The following is a 9,033-nucleotide window of genomic DNA, read 5'->3' as shown; positions in this document are numbered from 1 at the left end:
TTTCCATCTGGTTTTGATGGTATAATAATATTTTCTGTATTTGGCTCTCCTTAATGGGGCTAACATCTTTTCCTTCGTTGCACCTCTTCAGTGAGCTGCTTTCAATGATTCTTCCTGTGATAACAATTCAAAAACAAACAATTCAAATAATTGAACATGCAAAGTTCCCTCTAATATGCATTACTTCCCTTGTCCATACTGAATTCTATTTAACATTAGGTAGCTCAATTACTTAATTGTGTTAAGTCCTCCTGAAATTGCACACAATCCTCCCTAGTCTTGATTAATTTAAATAATTTTGTGTCAGCCACAAATTTTATTCTCTCAACATTTACACTCTTCTAGATGATCTGTAAATAAATTGAGTATTGCCAGTCCGCAGGGACACCATTTCAGATTTTGATGGGGAGGGCGACCTGGGCATGCTGTGATGGGGGAGAAGAGTGAGAGCATGGAAGGCAGACTGAGGACCGCAGCTTCAGAGGTGTTACTGAGCATGCTCGCTACAAACCATGCACCAAATGGGGGGAAGCAATTCCTTCCGCCTCTCCCCCCCATCCCACATCATTTCTATCCCAGGGCTACTAAGGCACTGAAAAACTCTGCTTTTTTTGTCAGACAACTTAGCAGTTAGCAGAACCACTGTATCTAATTCCTATATAAAATAAAATTAAATAAGTATTAGACCCACTCAGCTCTAACTCTAAAGTATTCTGACATCTTGTAGAAAGGCATTTAAGGGACACTAGTTAGCCTTAACATTTTAATGTATATTCTTACGTTGTTACTAACTCTGTGGAGAGAGAGAGAGAGAGAGAGAGACCATGTCAGGACTCCTGGGCTCCCCCTCAGCTCTGGAAGGGGAGTGGGGTCAAGTGGGTTACATGTATCTTAGGGTACGTCTACACTACAGCGCTAGTTCGAACTAACTTAGTTCGAATTAGTTAATTCGAACTAAGCTAGTTCGAACTAGCGCATCTAGAACTAAAAACTAGTTCGAACTAGCGTTTTGCTAGTTCGAACTAGCGCGTCCACACTGATTGGACGCAGGGGGGCATTTAAGGGCAGCTGAAACCGGTTCTGGCAGGGCATCAGGTCAGCAGTTGCTTTGTGTGGCTGCTGTCTGAGGCTATCTGAGGCTCGTGCTTAAAGGGACCCCCCCTGGACAGCCGGTTCTCAGCTTTTCCTGCTTGCTTGCCAACCTCGCTGAGGGACAGCAAAGCGTTGGTCTCTGTGCCCGTCTGTGTCGGTGCTTCCCTTCGGGGGGGACCACCGCAGGTGGCAACATGGAGCCACGGCTCGCCCTGCACCTTCTGGTGCACGTTCTGGACTTGCTGCTGCAAGCCTGCCAGCAATGGCTCGAGGCTGCCTGGCACCACCTGGGGAACGTCAGCCCCCTGCCTCTCCGCCTGGCCGCCCTGGGGGCCGTGGAGGAGCCGCGGCGGCGCCCCGGCACCGGCGTGCCCCGCCGCATCTGGCGTCTGGACACCAGCAGCGACTGGTGGGACCGCATCGTCCTGGAGCGCTGGGACGACCGACAGTGGACCCAGAACATTAGGATGAGGAGGGACACCTTCCTGGAGCTCTGCGAGTGGCTCGCCCCTGCCCTGCAAAGAAGGGACACTCGCATGAGGCCCGCCATCCCCCTCCAGAAGCGGGTGGCCATCGCCCTCTGGAAGCTCTCCACGCCGGACAGCTACCGATCCGTCGGGAACCAGTTCGGCGTGGGGAGATCCACTGTCGGAGCAGTGCTCATGCAGGTACGGTGCTCGTCGGCCACTGAGCCGGGGGGGAGGGGGGCTGCGAGGAGGGGATGGGCCGCCCCAGGGACAAAGGGGGGGGCGGGAGGAGGCGAAGGCGCCCCGCACCGGAGGGGTCGGGCTGTCCCGGCCGTACTACACGCCGCCAGGGGGGTTGCTTCCGGGAGTGGGGCGCGGGGCACTGCCAGGGCACGCACGCTCCCAGCCACCCGGGCGCCCCACTGATTGACGCTTTGCTGTGTCTCTCTCCGCAGGTGGTCAAGGCCATCAACCGGGTGCTGCTCCGCAGGGTGGTCCGCCTCGCCGACCCGGATGCCGTCATCCGGGGATTCGGCGCCCTCGGCTTCCCCAACTGCGGGGGGGGCCATCGACGGGACGCACATCCCCATCCGTGCCCCGGAACACCAGGCGTCCCGGTACGTGAACCGCAAGGGGTACTTCTCCGTCATCCTGCAGGCCGTGTGTGACCACCGGGGACAGTTCACGGACATAAATGTGGGCTGGTCCGGCAAAGCACACGACGCACGGGTGTACCGGAACTCCTCCGTGTGCCAGCGGCTGCAGGACGGGACCTTCTTCCCCGACCGCCACATCAGGGTCGGGGACGTGGACATGCCCGTCTGCCTGGTGGGGGATGCCGCCTACCCACTGCAGCCGTGGCTCATGAAGCCCTACACGGGGCACCTCAATCCCTCCCGCCAGGCCTTCAATAACAGGCTGAGCAGGGCCCGCATCGTGGTGGAGGGGGCCTTCGGGCGACTGAAAGCCCGCTTTCGATGCCTCCTCACCCGTCTGGACCTGGCCGAGCACAACATCCCTCCCGTGGTGGCGGCATGTTGTGTGCTCCACAATTTGTGTGAGCGGAAGGGGGAGGCTTTCCTGCCAGCCTGGATGGCTGAGGCTGACCGCATGGCTGGACACTACGGTCAGCCCCGCACCGCCGCTGTCCGGGAAGCCCAGCGGGGGGCCATCCGGATCCGGGAAGCCCTGCGGGAGAGCTTCCTGGTGGAGGAGGAGGAGGACTGACCTCTCCCTGCATGCCCCACCGGGGCCTTCTTCCACCCTACCCCCCCCCTTCCCCTTTCCCCTCCCTACCTACTGTCAAATAAAGACACCTGTTTTTCCAACAAAAACGTCTGTTTATTTCACAGAACTGGGGTGGGGGAGGGAGGAATGAAGGTGGGAGAAGGGAGGGGGAAACCTGGGACGAGGGAGCTGGAAGGGGAGGGGAGGGAAGGGAGGAAGGGAAAGGAAAGCTCAGGGGTGGGAGTCCGGCTGCCTCTCCCGTCTCGCCACACTGCGGGTCCGGGGGCGTCGGTGGGGAATGGTTGTGGAGGGGGGGGCAGAGAGGACAGGGGGTGTGGAGGAAGCAGGAGCGGAAGCAGGAGGAGCAGGGGGAGCAAGAGGGGAAGAAAGAGGGGGAGCAGGGGGGGGAGGAGGAAATGGAAAGCGGTCCAGCAGGCTCTGGAGGTGGCCTCGCAGGGCACGGCCCTGCTCCTCCAGGGCCTCCAGACTCCTCTGGCGCAGCCTGAGGTCCTCCTGGACCCAGTGGTCCTGGAGACGGAGCTGTCGGTCCAGGAACCAGAGATGCCGCCTCTGGTAGTCCTCCTGGTTCCTGGCTGTCCTGCTTGCCCGGGCGCGGGCGGCTACTGCAGGCAGTGTCGTGCGCCCTGCAGGCCCCGGTGCTGCAGCTGTGGTGCAAGAAGACCAGCGGTCAATTACCCCAGGGGCCCAGGTGTGTGAAACCCAGCTCCCCTCTGCAAGGCCAGGGCCCCTGCAGGATCCCCAGCTGCTGCTCCGTGGTGGGCAAGGCCCAGGCGCACGGTCCCGGGGCTCCCTCTCGCCCCAGCCCCCCGTACACATAAGGGGAACACGAGGGTACTCACAGGTGGACGCCTCCCCGGCCTCTGATGATGCAGGCGAGTGGCTCTGTGGGGTGCCTCGGGGGTCCCGGATCCTGGGAAGGCTGGCGGCAGGCTCCTGGCTCTCAGAGCCCTCCTCCTCCTCCTCCGTCTCCAGGAGCGGTCCCTCTGCCCCGGGGTCAATCACGTCCCGGGGGGCAGGGACGGCATGAGGCCCCAGGATGCGGTCCAGGGCATGGAAGTGGGGGCAGGCCTCCGGGTCAGCCCCTGGCAGGCAGGCCCGGGAGTAGGACTGCCGCAAGTCTTTAATCTTGCAGCGCACCTGCTCCCGGCTGCGCTGGTGGCCCCTGGCGGCCAGGCTGGCAGCCATGCGTCCGTAGACGGCCGCGTTCCGGTGGCTAGTGCGGAGATCGTGGACATTTGAGGCTTCCCCCCAAACCTCGATGAGGTCCACGATCTCCGCACTTGACCAGGCGGGCGCCCGCCTTTTGCGCCCCCGGGCAGGCTCCCGGGAGCCGCCAGGCTGGTCGTGGGGAGCAGTGGAGGGCTGGGAGCCCTCGGATGGCTGGCTCATTGTGTGGCAGGTGCAGGCTGTGCAGGCACGGGTGCTTGCAGCCTTGCAACTGGCACAAAGTGAGTAGCCAGCCCGTGGCCCTTTAAGGGCTCCGGGGCCGGGAGGGGGGCAATAGAGTTTCCCTGGTGTTGGCCAGAGTGGCCACCAGGGAAACCTGGGAAGCCTTAGCCTCCCACTAGTTCGAACTAAAGGGCTACACAGCCCTTAGTTCGAACTAGCTAGTTCGAACTAGGCGTTAGTCCTCGTAAAATGAGGTTTACCTAGTTCGAACTAAGCGCTCCGTTAGTTCGAATTAAGTTCGAACTAACGGAGCGCTAGTGTAGCGCCTAGGAAATTTAGTTCGAACTAACGGACGTTAGTTCGAACTAACTTTCTAGTGTAGACATACCCTCTGATAGATACATTTCAGCTCTAGATAAGAAAATCAGAATGGCCATACTGGGTCAGACCAAAGGTCCTTCTAGCCCAATAGCCTGTCTTCCAATACTGTAGTGGCCAATGCCAGATGTTTCAGGAGCAATAAACAGAAGAGGCAATCATCATGCTCCATCCTTTGTCTCCCATGTCCAGCTTCTGGCAAATAGAAGGTAGGGACACCATTCCTGCCCATTATGGCTAGTAGCCCTTAAGGAACCTATCCTCCTTGAACTTACTTTGGGTATGTCTACACTACAATGTTAGTTCGAACTAACGGACGTTAGTTCGAACTAACATTCATAGCCGCTACACTAGCGCTCCGCTAGTTCGAATTTGAATCGAACTAGCGGAGCGCTTAGTTCGAACTAGGAAAACCTCATTTTACGAGGATTAAGCCTAGTTCGAACTAGCTAGTTCGAATTAAGGGGTGTGTAGCCCCTTAATTCGAACTAGTGGGAGGCTAGCCCTCCCCAGCTTTCCCTGGTGGCCACTCTGGCCAACACCAGGGAAACTCTATGCCCCCCTCCCAGCCCCGGACCCCTTAAAGGGGCACGGGCTGGCTACGGTGCCCGTGCCAGGTGCAAGCCTGCCAGCACCCAGCCAGCAGACCCTGCACCTGGCACGGCACAGAGCCACCCACCCGATGTCCCCCAGCCCACCCCCTCTTCCCAGGACCAGGCTGGCGGCTCCCGGGAGCTTGCCCTGGACCGCAAGAGGCGGGCACCTTCCTGGGCTAGTGCAGACATTGTGGACCTCGTCCACGATCTCCGCACTAAGCACAGGAAAGTGGCCGTCTAGGGCAGGAGATCTGCCAGCCTGGCCACCCAGGAGCAGGTGTGCATGAAAATCAAGGGGGTCCACTGAGACCCCCGACCCTGAGCCCTGAGCTTACAATGGCCGCCCTGGGTCAGACCAAAGGTCCATCTAGCCCAGTAGCCTGTCTGCCGACAGCGGCCAACCCTAGGGACCCTGGAGGGGATGGACCGAAGACAGTGACCAAGCCATTTGTCTCGTGCCATCCCTCTCCAGCCTTCCACAAACTTTGGGCAGGGACACCACTCCTACCCCCTGGCTAAGACTACTCCATGGACCCAACCTCCATGGCTTGATCTCACTTCTCTTTAAACTCTGTTCTAGTTGTAGCCTTCACAGCCTCCTGCAGCAAGAAGTTCCACAGGTTAACTCTTTGCTTTGTGAAGAACAACTTTCTCTTACTAGTTTGAAGCCTGCTACCCATTCCTTTCCTTTGGTGTCCTCTAGTCCTTCTTTATGGGAACTCATGAAGAACTTTTCTGAATGCACCCTCTCCACCCAACCCCTGCTTTTAGAGACCTCTATCCTGTCCCCACTCCATCTCCTCTTTTCTAAGCTGAACAGTCCCAGTCTCTGTAGCCTCTCTTCATCTGGGACCTGTTCCCAACCCCTGATCATGTTAGTTGCCCTCCCCTCTCCCTGCCTTTCTCATCCCCTCTCGCACCTCCTTTTCCCAGTCTCCCCCAGTTTTGTTCAATAAAGACAGAGTCAATGTTGGAAGAAACGTTATCTTTATTTTGTACATCAATAAGAAGGGGGGCTAGGGAAGGGTAAGTGGAAGGAGGTGAGGGAGGAATGGGGTACGAGCCCCCGATGGGGAGGACTGGGCTGGCTCTGTGGGCTTCTGGGGGTGGAAGCTCTCCTGCAGCCCCCCGATTGCCCCCTCTCCCCAGATGGCAGCCTGCGGCAAGTGCAGCCGGGCTGATGGCCGAGTGGTGTGATGTACCCAGTGTGGGTACTCCGGGCAATCCAAGCCAGGACTGCTTTGAAAGCGGGGCACCCCTTAGAACTGTCTGTCCGGGGTGGGGGTCGGGACCCTTTAAGCGCAGCCCTCGGCTAGCCTGAGACAGCATCTCCACGCTCTAAGTCCTCCTCTGATGCCCTGCCGGCACTGCTTCCGGCCATCCTTAAGCCCTGTTCAGAGTCCACTCAATGTGGACTTGCTAGTTCGAATTAGCAAAACGCTAATTCGAACTAGTTTTTAGTTCTAGACGCGTTAGTTCGAATTAGCTTAGTTCGAATTAACTAATTCGAACTAATTTAGTTCGAACTAGCGCTGTAATGTAGACATACCCTTAGTTCTTATTGGAATCCTATTATAGTTTGGGCCTTTCCACCATCTCCTGGCAAAGAGTTTCACAAGTTGACTGTGAAAAAATAATGTTGTTTGTTTTACATCTTCTGCCTATACATTTAATTGGGTGAGCTTCTTGTGATATGTTAGTGAAGGAATGAATAACATTTCCTTATTCTATTTTTCCATACCTTTCATGATTTTCTAGACCTCTAACATATCCCCTCCCCTTTAATCATTTCTTTTCCAAGATGAAAAGTCCCAGTCTTGTTAATCTCTCCTCATGTGAAAGCTGTTCCTCCCCCTAATCATTTCTGTTGCCCTTTCTATACCTTTTCCAAATTCAATATATATATTTTTAGATGGGGTGACCAGATATGTATACAGTATTCAAGATGTGAGCACACAATGATTTTATAGAGAGGCAATATGGTCTTTTGTCTTATTATATATTCATTTTCCTACTGATTCCTAATATTCAGTAAGCTTTTTAGTTTTTTAGTTTAGTCATTGTTTACCCCTTTTTCATGAACAGTTATGAGAAGTTTAACAGCAGTGATCCAAATGCAGATGCCTGCAGCACAACACTGATGCCTGTATTTTCTCCCATCTTTTAAGTGCTGTTACCTGAATAACCAGCCTTTTGTTATTCTTAATCATCCTGCCCTTCCCTCTTTTTATAGCAAACTACCTGTCCCAAAGGCAAAACTGCAAGCTGCCCAAATGCATTTAAGAACTGTCTCTGGAGTCAGGGCATGTGCTTTAAGCTACACTAACCATCAGTCCCAGATTTCCCAGGACAGTCCCAATTTTTAATGTCCTGTTCTGGTGCTCCGTGCAGCACTGAAATGTCCCGAAAAGTCCCCAGGCTCTAAATGAAGCTAGAAGTGGCTGCATGCACCTGATTCTCCTCCCCCTTCCTCAGCTGGGGGAATACAATAGGAGTCAGGGATGCTTCCCAGGCTTTCCCTGCTGCTGGGGAATCCAGTCAATAGCAGCAGCGGTAGGTGTTGCCTGTTGCGAGCACGCAAAAGCAAATACAGGGCTGGGGATGGGGGAAGGCGGAAAAGCAGCACATAGCTCAGCTGGGCTGGGGGAGCAGAAAAGCAGTGCATGACTGGTCTGGCTGGCAGGTGTGGAAAAGCGGCGCACGGCTGGGCTGGAGGCGCAGGGAACCGACACGCTGCTCAGCTGGGCTTCGGGAGAGGAGGGAGCCAGGAAGCCCAGTGTGAAGGGGGTGGGGCAGCAGGGGGCAAGAAGTGATCTCCCCTGATCCAGAAAAATCCCTCATCTGGGACCAAGTCGCCTCCTGGACTCTCCCTCTTGGCCAGACACCCTACCCCCAGTCCGCTCATGCACCTTCCCCTCTGCTGCCCTGTCTTCTCCCCTTACTCCATCAGCTCCCCTGGTGCCTGTTGCCCCCCCCAATCCCTCACCCACCTCTGCTGTCCTGAGTCCTGCCCTTCTCACTGCCCTCAGCCTTCCTGAGACCTGCCCCCCTCCACCTGCCCCCCTCCATCTCCTAATTCGAACTACCTACTCCGTGCCGCGTGTAGCCGCGGGCACGGAGTCCAAACTACCGGGGCTTTAAAAATGACGGTGCCCGGCAAGATGCAAATGAAGCCCGGGATATTTAAATCCCGGGCTTCATTTGCAACTTCAGTTGCCTACATTAACCACCCTAGTTCGAACTAGGGTGGTAGTGTAGACATACCCTAACAGAGTTCTAGGGTCTCCCTGACTGTCACCCTTCTGGTGCTCCCTCTACTCTGTCTTTCTTAGGTTTCTCAACCCCCTTTTGGGCCACAAACCCCCACCCCGCAGTCTCTGGTTCCCAAAGTTCCGGCAGTCCCCATCACTTGGTGCCTGCACCGGGTCCGACTCATAGGGTTGCCAGGTAGACCCTCCCCCAAAAAACCGGACACACTTGATCTTGGGCAGGCGGGAGGGAGGAAGAGGGACTGGCTGGGGGGGCAGGAACTGGCCGGGAGGAAGAGGGGATGGGAAGCAACTCTGGGGGGGGAGGCAGCCACGCTGCCCCCGATCCTGCTCCTGGCCCCGCCTTCCCTCTCCCCCCCCAAGGCCAGTTGCGCTGCCCCCAACCCCAGCTCCCCCTCCTCCCTCCCTTCCTGAGGCCAGTTGCGCTGCCCCCGATCCCGACCCCTACCCCGAGGCCAGTTGCGCTGTCCCTGAGGCCATTCACACTGCCCCCGACCTCTCCTCCAAGGCCAGCTGCGCTGCACCCGAGCCCCTGCCCTGGGCACCGCCTGCCTTCCCGCCCGGGGTTTAAACTCACCTCGCTTGATGGGGCGG

This window comes from Pelodiscus sinensis, chromosome 5, assembly GCF_049634645.1.
Source record: "Pelodiscus sinensis isolate JC-2024 chromosome 5, ASM4963464v1, whole genome shotgun sequence".
In the NCBI taxonomy this organism is placed as follows: Eukaryota; Metazoa; Chordata; order Testudines; family Trionychidae; genus Pelodiscus; species Pelodiscus sinensis.
Note: the sequence above shows the minus strand (reverse complement) of the source record.